This window comes from Nicotiana tomentosiformis, chromosome 10, assembly GCF_000390325.3.
Source record: "Nicotiana tomentosiformis chromosome 10, ASM39032v3, whole genome shotgun sequence".
In the NCBI taxonomy this organism is placed as follows: domain Eukaryota; kingdom Viridiplantae; phylum Streptophyta; class Magnoliopsida; order Solanales; family Solanaceae; genus Nicotiana; species Nicotiana tomentosiformis.
The window spans coordinates 3,552,055-3,568,107 of NC_090821.1; the positions used below are offsets into that span (position 1 = coordinate 3,552,055).

Consider the following 16,053-nt stretch of genomic DNA (forward strand, 5'->3'; position numbering starts at 1 on the left):
GCCCAGGTTACCGCTGGATATTCAATTAAATTCTGCTTTAGCTGTCGTGATGCCACCGAACTTCGTTCGTTCAAACCTTGAGTAAAGGCTTGAACAGCCCAATTGTCTGTGACTGGTGGTTCGTTCCATCTGGAACCGAGATATGAATTCCCTCAACATTTTGTTGTCTTTTTATTTCACCTTGAAGATGTCTGACTTCCTAGTCACAACCTTTATTGCTTTGGCATGTGCCTTTACGAAGGAGCCTGCAAGCATGGCGAATGAATCGATGGAATTGGTGACAAATTGTGGTACCATATCATTGCTCCTTTCGACAAGGTTTCTCCAAATTTCTTCAGTAGAACAGATTCAATCTCATTGTCTTCCAAGTCATTCCCTTTTATTGAGCATGTATAAGAAGTGACATGTTCATTACAGTCCGTGGTCCCATTATACTTAGGAATTTCTGGCATTCGAAATTTTTTCGGAATGGGTTTCGGAGTCGCACTTGGAGGGAAAGGCTTCTGTACGAATTTCTTTGAATCCATACCCTTTAGAATCAGCGGTGCCCCCAGTATTTGGTCAACCCGGGAGTTGTATGTCTCTACTTTCTTGTCATTTTCCTAGATTTTCTTTTCTCCCGATTCAATCCGTTTAGTGAGCTCCTTGAGCATTTTCATAATGGCGGGGTCAGTCCCCGATTTGTTGGCGTTCGACCTTTCCGGCACAGGCTCAGTCCTGTGGATGACTTCTGGTTCGATCCTACTCGGTGTTCGGTGTTGATTTTGTAGTTGTGCTATAGCGGCTTGTTGAGCGTGTAACATTTCGAATATCAATTGGAGTCTAACTCCACCATCTTCTCCGCCCTGCGTACCTCGACCACCTAATCGAACTTCCCTGTGTACGCTACCTTCGGGATCAACACCCAAGTTTGCATTTAGGGCAACATGTGAACTAACATCGATGAGATTTGCAATTGGTGCTCCCTTGAGGTCAGCCTGAGGCGCCTCGATCCCTGGGAAGGCTATATTGTCATTTTCTCCGTGAAATTCGAGGCCGTTGTCACCATGTGTAGGCGTTGCTTGTGAGTGTTACATATTTATCCTGAAAATAAAGATTCTTACGAGAACAAGTGTAAAGCGGTGTGTGTTATCAGAATCAGTATTAAGCAATCACTATTATCCTTGGCCCCACGGTGGGCGCCAAACTGTTTACCCTTAAAATTGGATACCAATTAAACTTATAATGTGGTTCTAAGGATACGTGATTTCACTTAATACCAATTGATAAATATGAAGATTAATAACAGAAATGAACTATAAAGTAAAGCAAACCAGTGTTAGAATGGAACTCAGCCCTCGAGTTTGGATACCCTCGAACCGGTTGATGTAAGAACAATTAAAATATAACAAGCTAATGAACAATAGTATAAACGAGAAAGAGAATTATATTGCTTTGATATATGTGAACAATCTATCCTACAAATGATTAGAACCCCCCTTTAAATAGTAGAGGAATTTCATGATATAATTCTAATTACATAAGAAAATTCCATGATTAGCTAATTAACCGTTTCTGATTTGATTCGTTCCGAGATTTACGCCATGATCCTCGATCAGTCACGGATATCTCGTCTTTCTGTTATTGCGCTATCTTTGATCTTGCTCGATGTCTGTCTTATTTGGTTTCAATCGCTAATAGCCTCGATCTCGATAGTTACCTCGATTCTGAACTCGGTACCTTACACTCGTGATATAGTCTGTTCCGTTACGAGGCCATCCTTCGATACAACCTTCCGGTTTTGGTCAAATAGTAAAATCGGGTGGGCCCGATTTTAACCGTATACAATACTATAAACAGACTCTTAAAATTTTGTTTCAATATTTGAAGGTTAGATATTATTTTGATAAACACATTTTTTAAATTAAATTAGTTGATCAACATTTGGAGTAGTTTTGGTACAGTATCTTTAATTTAGGGCAGCTCGATGCACTAAGCTCCCGTTATGGAGATGTCTCTATGTAAACATCGATCGCATGACATCTCAATGCCAATGTATATGCTTCAATAATGCACTTATATATATCTCCACATACCTCTATGAAGCCCTACAAATGGACCACATACCTCTATGAAGCCTTACAAATGGACCAAAAACTCCAAACCTTTATGGGTACGTAGTAACCCATACCTTACTTTGAAAAATTTGTTTGAAGAATATTTCAAGCGAAACAGAAACATTTATCCACAGATTTTAAATAAATTTTAAGTAAAACTCATGTTCAAAACACAACTTCAACTTACAAGGTGGACCCAGGATTTGAAGTTTGGGGATGTACTTTTGAGTTCAACCAAAATGTGCTTTGTATATGGGGTGTCAACTACTAATATATTACTATTTTCTAAAGATATATATGTATACTTGGAATTTTTGCCGAACTTTACGAGTGTCAGTGACCCCTTTCGGTATAGTATAGGTCCACCTCTGCCCTTAATCAACGTCAAGTTCAAATACTCTTTTTTTGTTTCAACCAAATATTATCCTAGTATGTAACATGCACCAACAACTCATCAATTGAAGCTGTTTGAAGTTTGATAGCTCATGAAAAAGTATGACTTATAGGACTTTAATGGCACGAGAGCAGTATGAATGGGAGTACATGACTGATGACTGCGACAAATGGAAAATTATATGAGTACAAATTATTGTGTACTTCATCTCGCACTGACATGCAGAGAAATAAGCAGGGATCGGAACTTGTGTGTTTGGTTTGGTAAAGATGTTCACATGGATTTCAGCACTCAATTATATATGCAGAGAGTTCATCATGATCAGGGTGGCAAACGGATCGGTTGGATCAGATTTGGACAGGTCGAAATAAGTAATATAAAAACGGATAATATCTTACCCTCCCATATTCAATACTGGTAGAGAATGGGTTTAACCGGCCCATATTACCACAGCTTTTTTTTTAATGTGATCACTTTTGGAAAAAAATTTAGTCTCCCAAATTTGAGGAACCCGGGGGTCTATCGAAAACAACATCTCTACCTTCAAGGTAGGGTTAAGGTCTGCATAGACATTACCCTCCTCAGAACCCATTTGTGAAATTACACTGGTTTGTTGTTGTTGTTATTGTTGCCAAATTTGGTGAACCCCTAATTTGAACTTTTTTAAATATAAAAATTAAACGGTCATCGGTTATATTTTAAGTATTTATTTTTTAAGTGATAATATGGATATTATTCATCTATTTTTTAAAAATTTATTTCATCATATTTTTTAATGAATAATATGAATAAATAATTATTATTTTTATCCATTTTGTCACCACGATATATAGTATATCATAAATACTAGACTAATTAGCGCGGAACAGACTCTTTAGACATTAGTACGTGGGCAGTACATAGGCCCCCATATCCCTCATTTCCCACTTCATTTAATGACTAGTTCATTCAATTTTCAAGAGAAACTGAAGAAATTACTCATCTGCTATTTATGTACCATAATTAAACTATTGCACCAACGTAGTTATTGGTGCATTATGATCATGTTAGAGTATGGTACGTACCAAAAACTTCAAGAGTTACTCTATTTATTTTCTTTTTATTTAAATTTTAAGAAAGTATTATTCTGTAGTAGCAAAATTACCCCAGAGCCGGACTTAAGATTTCGCGTCGTGTCAACACCATGACATTCCATACAAATTTATCACTGCTCACAAAGATTGATATGGGAGCCTACGTTAATATCTGACTATTTCTTAAATACATTTGCAAGTATACATAAAAATTTTGCTAAAATTTCTAGATGCCGGTGACCATTTTCCTATAATGTGTGTCCGCCCCTAATTACCCCAACGGGTGAACCCAAATACATGACTACAGGTGCGAACACACAAATTACTTTTGACTCAATTATATATATATTTGAGAAAAAAGTACAAATATATACTACTAAATTTACACAATGGAATTACTTTACGTTAGGGACATATCTAATCAGATTAAGTAGGATCTTCAAGAGTTGTCATAGTCATTCACATAAATTTCATTGAACTATTAAAGTCATCATTGATCAGACAAATACCAAGATCATGCACCAAAATTGGAACCGTTTACGATGTTACCGTGTTGGAAGGATCAGTACTGCAAAAAGATGCACATCGAATAAATTTTTAAAAAAAAAAGAAAAGAAAAGAAAAGACCCATTTAATTTCAATACATGTGATAGTAAACAGATGGAGACCTACGATACTACCTTATTACTGATCAAAAAAATGAAAAGTGAAAGTCCTTTGGTACTATCCTATATATCAATAATTTTTTGGCAATGTTGAAAAGACATGTAGAAGTGTAAGTAGGGGAAAAGACTCCATTTCTCGCACTTGTATTGTTCTGCCCTTTTTTTAGGTGGACCAAATTGGGCAAAAATTTCCATAGTGAATTCAAAAGTCACAAATGAAAACAGTCCAAAATGGATTGATGGGTCGATAGTTACATACACATCCATTCTGGTTTTTGTTTGGCCAAAGAATGTCATGTGCTATGTGCCAAAGTAAGAAACATATGTTGGCTGATTTTTGTGCAAAATCAGGGGAACTTCGTCTAAAAGGATGTGAACAAAGATACAAACAAGCAGGGCGGGGCTAGGCGAGCGGAAGGGCCGAACCTCAAAAATTACACTGTGTATTTAACATTGAATTTTTTTTCATGTATGTATATTAAATGTTGAATCTTCTTAGTTTTTTCACGTGTTTACTTTTTTGTTTTTTGAATGCTCTTGGTAAATTTTTTGTTTTCGTGTAACATCCCAGACTTTAGACAGAGTCTCACATCGACAAAACACAAGAAATGTGCTGAGTATATAAGTTAACAAGTCTTAGACCTTAGTGATGCATTTTAAACCCTCTGACCTTAGTGACGCATTTTAAACCCGTGAGGGCCTAGGCGCAAAGCGGATAATATCACTAGCGGGCTGGGCTGACGTTGAGCCCCTAAGGGGAAGAGGGGTATGTAACACACAAGAGAGATGCTGGGTATATAAGTTAATACGCCTTAAACCCTAATGACACGTTTTAAACCCGTGAAGGTCTAAATCCAGAGCGAACAATATCACTAACGAGTTGTGCTGTTATATTCCGCCACTACAAACAAGTATGATGATGACTACGAGAAACATATCCATCACTAGTTACTACTATTAATTTCTATTGCAGTTCTTTTCATGTGTGATGACATACTACTGTTTTCCTTTAATTTCACTATAATTCATGTTCCATTGCCCCCATGTACTACAAGAACACCCCCTATCCTCCCCACCCTCTGTCCTCTCTTTTCCCTTAACTTATACAGTTTGATTTTTATTGTTTTGCGCATCGAGTTAGTAAGGGTGTGAGTTTCAAATTTTATATCAATGAGTGTGGATTATTGTTAAACCACTATTATTTTGTGTGAACGGGTTTAGACTTAATATGTGCGAACGAGTTAGTAATGTCATTGCAGTCGCTTCCCTTCACTTTAATTTAATCCGTCTAAAAGGTGGGATTATCCTATTGAATCAGTGTTGAAGACATCATATATATATATATATATATATATATAATTATAATTACCTAATAGAAGTATATTTTCTTTAACAATTTAAGTTTTTAGATGGCATGGTCACAATTTCACATGATTTTATAGTAAACAAAAAAGGAAATAATATTTTCAGTGACAACTTTCTGTGGCGACTTATTTAGTCGTCACCAAAGGTAAGTCCCAATATATGTCGGCCGTAGAAACAGCGACCAACTTTAAGTATATTTATTTACTTTTTGTGGCGAGCTGAGTCGCCACAAAAGCTAATTGTTTTAGTATTAGCGTGTGTGGCGACCAAGATCACCACAAAAAGTAAGTAAACGCGCACAAAATATATTAAATGTAGGTCGCTAGTTCAAAAGTCTACATATACTCGACTGAAAATTTTATTTCCTATAATGAAACAAAGGTCCTTAATTCGAGTTACATGGTCACCCATTATTTAAAAAAATCATATGATATTGGCTCATGAAAAAGAATTAAGTTCACACATGAAAGGGCATATTAAAGATATAGTTAAATAAAAAGGCTTAAATCTTAAGATGCGGCTGTAACACACCTCAAAAATCAACAATCGTCACACCGGGTAGAATGATTTGTCTCATGGCCACAAGCCGCAACACAGACTTCGTTGGACGGGCATTTTTTTCGTATATCTATAAGGTTGCAGGGCTATTACAATACAGGAGTTAAATAACCGGATTAATGTGATCTTTAGGGGCCTGTTTGGAAGATCACTTTGTAATTAAATTTAAATATAATTAATTGTAATTATATAGTTTGGCCATTTTGTCTGGCCAAGTAATTATATTGTTAACCTGAAATTAAGTGTAATTAAGAAGACACAATTACATTCTCCAATTTCAAAGAGAGGCAAAAAGTCGATGGTAATTATAAGATGTATAATTACCATCAAATTATTTCTTTTTTCATTTTTAGTTTTTTTTGCAGATATTTATTTTTCACATATTAAAACTTATTTACATGTTGAAAAAATATATCATTTAATTTCTTATAATTAGTTTTTAATTAAATAATATAATATAAAATCATGTAATTACACTAGTCAATCAAAGATGACTCTGAAATTACACTATAATTAAATTATGAAAAATAAATATGTCATCATAATTATTATATTGTGTCGTTATATGAATATATAATTACTATCCTAATATTTATACAATCTAATAATTACACAATAATTTCCAAACAGGCCTGAATACAAAGTCAGCTCTTGTCACTCCAATATTTATTTAGCTTTCCCTACTATAAACTCTGAGAAGCCCCATGCTACCCTTAAAAATTATGGAAAATATTTCAGGTAAGTGATGTGACAAGGTTGAGTACCTATTAATTAAATTGTTTTACATTTTCAACTTTTGCTTAAACTATGCTCGGAGTCTTTCTTTCTAGATTGTGATATGTAGCGAGGTCTATCGGAAATAGTTTCTTTGTCTTTATAGGGTATGGGTAAGACTGCGTCCACACTACCCTTTATACAGGGGCAGCCCGACCAATTTCGTGGTCTAAAGCCACACTTTATGAGGGGCCTTAACTTTTTTATTAATAAAAAATATTTTATTTTTATTTGAAATCTATTTTTCTAATTTTTTTTAGATGCAAAGTTATTATTAATTTTTTATAATCAATTTTTCCTAATAGGTCTTTCTCAATTGATAATATAGCTAATTCATTTAATATCTTTGAGACACTGTTGATCTTAGGTAAGGTTTTATCAATTTTAATTTTGAAACACTTTTTTCCATTGAAGCAACGGTAATATGAGTTATTAATATTATTCTACAAGTAATATATGCATTTGGAAAATAATCAAACCTTTTTATTTGATTGAGTATATCAATTAAATTGTTATCTTCTAATTATACTATTTTTCTTAATATTTTTGATTCAGAAAATAAATCTAAACTATCAATATCGGGTTGATTATTATGACTTAAGGAGCATTCAAGATGAATGCAATATTTTTTTAAATTTTCATCAACTAGTGATCTCAATTTTTACCGCTAAATAGAAAATCAAAAATATTTTCATATGCCTGTAATTGTTCAAATCTATTTTAAAGTGAAAAAATAACCCTGTCTACTACTCTCTCCGGTCCATAATAAGTGATTTTTTTGGCTTTTACTTTGGTCCAAAATAAGTGTCTTTTTATATAATCGAGAAGGAAATAGCTTTATTTTTCCAAAATTTGCCCTTATTTACATATCTCAATGTGTCAAGTTAACAACATATAAATTTTAATTAAGGATAATTTAGTCAAAATATATTTTTGTTCTAGGAGTGAGTATTTTCTTAAGGGGCACATCAAAGGTTAAAAAGTCATTTATTATGGACGAGAGGGAGTATGTATAAAAAGTAATCAACTCTAAAGGACACTTCGAGAGATTTTGAGATTTCACTATTAACATTCTCCTCAAATTATTTCTTCCTATATATTACACGTTTCTTATGAAATTCGGGTTCGATATTAATTTCAAATGCAATTTCCTTGACAGAAATCAAAACAGTTGCAAATCCTTCATCTCTTTATTTAACAAATAAAGAAATCAAACTTTTTCACTTCACATAACTTTATTTTTAAATTTATATATAGTCCATTAGATGTAAAAAAACAAAATGAGGCCTAAAGCAGCTGTTTTACCTGCTTTATGAACGGACTGGGTTTGTTATTGTTATTTTTGTGCGGTCATACGTAGCGAGTAGAATTCATAAAACTTACAGTAACTTTCATGATTAATTAGCGTAATACTGTTTTGCTTGGGATTTAATAAGACCACCTAATTCCTAGTGATTTAGGTGAGATGCTTGTTAATTATGAACAGAAATACATACAAAAGTAGGCATATGCCTTATCTCATAAATATCTTACCTAAAAAGTAGACAAATTAATCACTTTTCCCCAAAAATTTATACAGATGGAGATAGTTTGATAATCAATTCGCAATTCACGACTGCGTATGACAGAAAGGAGGTGCTTATGACAGAAAGTATAAAAAGATCTATTAAATCTAAGCAATGTTTGGTTCATTAATAAGAAGTCAGAAAAAAGTAGCTGATTTTTTAGCTAAGGAACCAAGCAAGCCACTTCGTCAGTTAAAAGTATGTCATTTGTTTCAATTTATACTTCACATTTCGCTGGTAGAGAGTTAATTTGACTAAACTTCTAAGTTAAATTGGATTAGTTTAATTCAATATTTTAAAATCGAAATTTAGATATTCAAATACTATAAGTTGTAATTTTTCTCATGTTAATATGATAAAAAAAATATTTTAAAATATTGGTCAAACTTTATACAATTTGACTATTGTTTACCCTCAAAATCGGATAACAATTAAATTTATAAGTGGTTTTAAAGTTACACGGATTAATTTGATACAAAGAGATAAATTAAGTCAAATTTGAACAAACAAAGATAAAATGGATTCAAACCATACAAGAAGGATAATTTCAGCTTTAATGAAGTATTCGCCCTCGATTCGGGCTCACTATGGCCAACACTGATAAACAAGAGAAAGAGCTAATAACAGAGAAAATAATAATATATTGCTTTGGAATGCGTGTTACAGTGTGTCCTTTTAATAAAAATCATCTCCTTTATATAGTATGAGAGTTTCATCCCTAATACAATTCTAAAAAAGGTAAAAATTTTCTTTTTTGTTAATCACTAATCTGCTGCCGATATGGGCCGAGATTCGCGCCGTGATATCCAGTCGGGCGCTGATATCATGGCCCTTCGTTAGTCGTGTGCAACCGTTTGGTAAGGCTTTTTCGAGGTCTTGGAGCTTGAACCGAATCCGGGGGGGGGGGGGGAGGCATGGTCTCGATGGCTCCGGTGGTAAGCGATCTATTCGGGCCTTAGCATGAGAGGTATATCCGGACGGTCCAGGACATAACGACCCTCTGTTGGACATGCTTGATTGCCCGACAATGTTCTTCGGAGTCGTTCAAGGCTAGGACCGATTCCGAACCATGACTCGAAGAGACTCTTGCCCCACTTTCGGCCCCCTATCATCATGTCTCGAGCTTGGCTTATTTTGTCGGAGACCGGGGTATACCATGAACCCAATTTTAACCGTATACAGATAGTCCTTTCGTTTTTTTGAGAGTAAATAACGAGAAACGACATGAGCTTCTGATTCTTACTTTGACATATCGCGGCAGAAACGACAAAACATCTTAAACGTCTCGTCAGTCATGTCATAACGGCAGTAAATGCATGTCAGCCGCCGGTCAGCCATCCCTGGACGTGAAACGTCGCCGAACTCCTATAAATACCCACTCTCTCTTATCCATTTTTCACTTTGCACTAAATCTTCTACCCTCGTACCTTCAGGACTTTAATATTCTCTAGCGTTTTTACCCCCGTTACCCAAGGTTCTTCAGTACTTTGCGAAAACTTTTACTCATCTTCTACCCAAGTCAACAAGTGTGATCTTTCAATTTTCACTCTTTCCCCATCTGTTCCAAGCTTTACCTTCCATAACAATGGCAAAAACCTCTAAATTTGTTCCTCATAAGGATGCTCCTTCTTCCTCGCGACCGTCCCAAATACGATCGTTGATGAACTGGCGAAAGAGCCCCCCTTGAAGATGTTCATTCCCGGTGGTTGTTCGGTCACCGACGACTTTAAGGTTGAGAAGTCTTCTTCTATACAGGGTCGGTGTGAGGAGGCCTCGAGATACATCTGCTCAATTACTGAAGAGGTCCTCCCCACGGTCCGGAAAGATTGCAACTGGGCCGACAAAGGCATCGTGGTCCCAACCCCGAAGAGGCCATTACCACCCATGTCGAGGGATATCTAAGTGTTTACACTTATCCCTTTACATTGGGCCTGGTAGACCCGGTCATTTTAGACTTCAGCAAGAGGTACAACGTGTGCCTAGGCCAGATTCATCCATCACTGTGGAGGATCGTGATCCTCCTCCGATTTTTTGTGAACAAAATCGATGGGTGCTCGTTCACCATCGATCATCTACTGCGCTTATACAGTCCCCGAATCTTCCGGGGGAGACTGATAAAGCTGGTACGCCAGGCCAGCAAAGCCCCGTTCTCGAGCATTGACGAGGATCGGGATCGGGATTGGCAAGGACATTTTGTTCGAGTGAGGACCGCCGACCTGGTACCTGCCGAGTGGAGGCCATTCCCCGAAAGGTGGAATGCATCACGTAAGTATTCCCTTTAAGCATCGATTTTATGACTTATCTTCCTTTTTCTTATCGGTGCTTGTTATGTTGTAGCCCTTGCTCGGGTTCCGAATGCTATCTCTCGACTAAAGGAGTGGGTTGAGGGCATCGTATCACAGATGCCCTATTCCGAGCGCTCATGTCACAAACTTTTAAAAGGCTGTTAGGAGGCCCGTTCCCATGGTAAGGTCCTTTTCCCAAACAAGTCCTAATGAATCTTTTTCTTCTAACATCGCGTCCTCATCTCCTTTACTTTCCTTTGCAGGTTTGCCTAAGAACGTCGAGCTTAGTCCTTCGGTTGGGGACGAGGACTTGCCCATTGAGTGTCCTACTCCAGGGCAAGCCAGAGAGAATAAGAGGAGGAGGGCTTCGAGTTCCCTGAGCTAGGAGAAAAAGAAACAAGGAGAAGGCTGGTGCGCAAGCCAAAGGAAAACACCAGCTCCCGAGTACCAACTACGAACTTGATTTATCGGCTTAGGGACAAGCCCAAGGAAGAAGAGCCTTTTGTTTTTGTGAACCGCGAGCCGTCCCCTCTCGAAGAGCAGGAGGCCATCGAAATAGCGACCCGTGAGGCCGATCTGCATCAGGTCAGGGATGCTGATAAGGAGGTTGGTCTGCCTCAGGCCAGGGAGGTCGATGAAGAGGCCGGGGTTGAGGCTTTCCGGGATGCGGGCAGTGTCCCGAAGGAGGCACTTGGCATGATAGACATCACCGAGTCACCCTCGTTTACCGAGTCAATGTATAACGAGGCCCAAACTGTGAAAGAGCGACTCAATAAGGGGGCCCACGAAGCGGATGATCCCCTCCATTGTTTTTTTGATGGCATGGATTCCACCACCACGGAGGACGTCATCGGGTTTGGTGACTTAGAGGTACCGAGAAAAAGTCCATCCTCGGGGGAAGGTGGGCCTAACTCGATCCCGAGACTGGTCAACCGGTTCCCTACCCTGAGTGCGGATCCTGGTCGAAAGCGGTCAATTATCATCACCATTCCAGAGGATGCCCGATTTCTTTCTGCCCCTGTAGGGATAGCCAGTTACCTCGGGTGCCTGGTGACTGAGGAAGACCAGGCCCAAATGAACGAGGTAGACTCGACATGCCTGTTCAATGAAGCACAATAGGTGCTGAACCGGGTAACTCTTGATAATCCCTGATGATTCTAGTTTTTCTTCTAATATTTGAACTAATTTTTTGATAATTCTAATATCTTTCCTCGTATTTGCAGGCCTCGGTGCTCCACCATGAGACCTTTCTCTAGTATCGAGACGAGTTGAGCCAACTCGAGGCCGAAGCCAAAGAGCTTGCTGAGAAAAGAAACATGTATAAACATCTCAGCGAGCAACGCAAGGGTGAAATCAAGAGCCTCCGAGCCGAGTTGGATGTGGCTCAGAAGGAACATGTCGATTTGTTGGAACAGGTAAAAAAATTTGACGTTAGTGATAATGAGCTAGGCACGGTGTCTAACGGTCAAAATCTACAGGTCCAGCTTGGGTTGTGCATGGATCGGATCGGATTTAGCACATTTCGGATCGGATTTTCGGATTTCGGATTCTAAAAAATGCAATCCGAATCCGATCCGAATTAATATCAGATTGGATTGGATTTTAAAGTTTGGATCAGATCGGATTTTGGAATTTCGGATCGGATTATTATGCCTCAAAGTTGCAAACTCATATTTATATTTTCTTTGTAAAAGAAGCAGTACAGTAAGAAAAATTCATGTTTATACAATTATGAGAGTAATATGGTGCCAATAGAGCTAAATCCATCAATTGTAAAGGTAATAACTTGGAGAAAAATATAAAGGAAATACTAATTATCCGAATTAAAGTTTAGAATTTATACATGCCCTAATAATTTCAGATTTTGGATCGGATCGGATCGGATCGTATTAACATTATACCAATCTGAATCTGATCCGAAATTTTAATAAATACAATCCGAAATCCTATCCAATCCAAAATCCAAAATTGATCGGATCTGTTCGGATTTTGAATATCCGATACAAATGAACAGCCCTAGGTCCAGCAAAAGGTAGATCGGGTTGACCAGCTCTGGGCTGAGATGGAAAAATTCAATGCCATGGTCGAGTAGTGGAAGGGCAAGATGGACCGGTTGGCTTCTGAAAAGAAAACAGCCCGGGAGAAATTGGCATCGGCAGAGTCCCAACTTCAATCAATGAAGGAGAAGGCAGAGGCACGATCCCAGAAAATTGGGGAGCTCCAATCTCAACTGAGCTCGTCTGTTGCCGGTCGGGAAACCCTCACCAAGGAGTTTAAAGTAGCCAAGTTAGTGGTTGAAATAAAGGCCGGTGCCGATGAGATGGTGGCCCAGTATAAAGCCGGTGCTGAGATTGCTCAGGAGCGCCTAAAGGCCATAGTCGATCATGCAAAGTGCCAGTCCCGGAGGGAGGCTCTCGAAGAGGTTCATGTCTGGGGATTCGATTTATCGGTCGAGCTTGAAAACAGCAGGTGATAACTCTTTGACTCCAGGGATGTCCCCATCTCGGCTATAGATCTAATCATCTTTATCTGACTGCTTGATAAGAGGCTCGAGGCCGAGGACAAGAAGTTGGCGTACCCCGAGGATGAGGAAGATTCCGAGGGTTCGGACGGGTCCGAGGACGGGGAGGATTCCGACGGCCCCGGGATGAGGCGGGCTCTGGTGAGGATTAGGCTTCTTAGGTGCCTTGTAATGTTTTGCTTTTGTACCTCTGTATTTTGTTGAGGCCGTTTGGTCTTTGTAAAAATTTGTATATACATATATATATATATATATATATATATATATATATATAAAAGGCTATTTTCCCTTCGGCAATTTTCAAGCTTGATTCTTTTTGCTTTTTCTTTATGATTGCAAAGATTTCGAATTCCTTAGCATGTAATAATTAGGTCTTATTCGGAGGTTCGAATATTGTTCGTTTTCGATACTATTTTGCTTAAGGCTGGTGGGGGGCTCGGTATGACCAGAAGCTTTTCCCAAAATGTTCACTTAGGATTTTTTATAATTTTACCGAGGGTAATCTTCTAACCGGTTTAGAAATTTTGAAGGCCTTATGTTTTGGTTAAGGATCTCGGACATCTCTGAGCCGTTCTAGGATAGACGTAGCCTTTTAAGTTCGGGTATTGCCCAATGGGCTCGTTACCCGGAGTTATCCTGTCACGACCCGAAATTCCCACCTTCGGACCGTGATGGCGCCTAACATTTCACTTGCTAGGCAAGCCAACGTTAGAATAATATTAACCAATTTTTAAATAATTTTTAAATTATTAATAATCAAAGAAACAAATACGGAAGCAAAGTTTGAAATATAGTGAACAATCCATAAAAATAACCGTGTCTAAATACCATCCCAGAATTGGTGTCACAAGTACACGAGCTTCTAGAATAATACAAATAAAGGTCTAAATAATATGAAGCTTTCTGGAAATAAACACACAGCTAAAGTAAAATAGACGGGGACTTCAGAACTGCGGATGCCATGCAGTTATACCTCAAGTCTCCTCCGAGTAGCTGAAATCCGAGCAAGTCTATGGCACACCGCTGGGACCAACTCTGAAATCTGCACAAGAAGTGCAGAGTGTAGTATCAGTAAAACCGACCCCATGTGCTGGTAAGTGCTGAGCCTAACCTCGACGAAGTAGTGACGAGGCTAAGGCGGTTCACTTACATTAACATGTACGCAATATTAGTAACAACAGCAATAATAGAAATAAATCAGGTAACTCATTTATAATGATTGAAGCCAACTCAGCAGTCATAACCAATTATCATTTTCATCAATTCTGTTGCAGCGTGCAACCCGCTCTCACAATATATTCACATTCAATTCAGTTGTAGCGTGCAACCCGCTCTCACAATATATTCATTTTAATCAAGTCTGTCATATATTTATTTCAATCAAGTGTGTATATATATATATATATATATATAGACTTTTAAATAAGTGTGTTGCGGCGTGCAATCCGATCCCCCAATATTGACTTTTAAATAAGTTTATTGTAACGTGAAATCCGATCCCCCAATATTAATTTTTAAATAAGTCTTTTGCGGCATGCAATCCGATCCCCCAATATTGACTTTTAAATAAGTCTATAGCGGCGTGCAATCCGATCCTCCAATATTGGTATATTTACTTTCATTTTCGTTGCGGCGTGCAACCCATTCCCCCAATATATATAACTTTAAACATCTCATAATGTAAATAAAAATTACCCCAATAAATACCACGTCCAATGAGAACTATTAAACATCAAAGCACACAATAATTATAATTTATTTATGAACAAACAATGGCAATAACAATTTATTTTGAAAATCAGGGAGAAAATAGACAGTTTAATATTTAATATGCCAAATGTCAAGTAGCAATTAGTGCACATAATTCAAATAAGCATGTAGCAATTATTACAGAAATTTAAGAATTAATATTTGGCAAAGAATAGGAGAGAAATAATTATTATAACTATTAATTTATGGTTTAAAATAATTTATGATTTTTCAAGTAAGCATGAAAACAATAAATTTCATGACGTATAGACACTCGTCATCTCGCCTATACGTCGTTCGCATGCATTTCACATAACAAATAATTTAAGGGTTCTATTCCCTCAAGTCAAAGTTAATCATGACACTTACCTCGCTTTGCAAATTCCAATCAATTACTCGACCACAGCTTTTCCTTTTAAATTTGTCTCCAAAAGCTTCAAATCTATTCACAAACAATTCGATATACTCAATACGAATTATAGGAATTAATTCCATATGAATTTACAAATTTTCCGAATAAAAATCCAAAATTCATTAAAATATTCGATAGTGAAACCCACATCTCAAATCTCAGAAAAACTTACGAAATCCGAACACCCATTCCGAGACGAGTCCAACCATGCAAAAATTATCCAATTCCGATGTCAAATGGACCTTCAAATCTTAAATTTTCGTTTTTGAAAGATTTTATAAAAATCTGGTTTTTCTTCCATAAATTCACGGATTCATGATATAAATGAGTATGAAATCATGAAATATAATCAATATAGGATAAAGAACACTTACTCCCAATATTTTTCCGTAAAAATCGCCCAAAAATCGCCTTACCCGAGCTCAAAAATAGAAAAGGGTTGAAATGGGACGAATCCCATTTTCGAGAACTTAAGTTCTGTTTCCGGGACTTTTACCCTTCGCGAACGCGGTCAGTGCCTCGCGTTCGCGAAGCACAAATTTGTGTTGTCCCATTTTATACTTCGCGAATGCGAGGGCTACTTCGCGAATGTGAAG

At 37.5% G+C, this 16,053-nt stretch overlaps 1 protein-coding gene across 1 annotated transcript in view; it reads left to right on the forward strand.

Moving 5' to 3' along the window:
* The first annotated feature begins 743 nt into the window (after positions 1–743).
* LOC104112244 (SKP1-like protein 1A) overlaps positions 744–16,053 on the forward strand; it is a 67,720-nt gene continuing 52,410 nt past the window's right edge. Inside the window, exon 1 of the mRNA XM_070186298.1 lies at positions 744–755. The gene's annotated coding sequence lies outside the window, so the exon portion shown is untranslated. The remainder of the gene's footprint in view (positions 756–16,053) is intronic.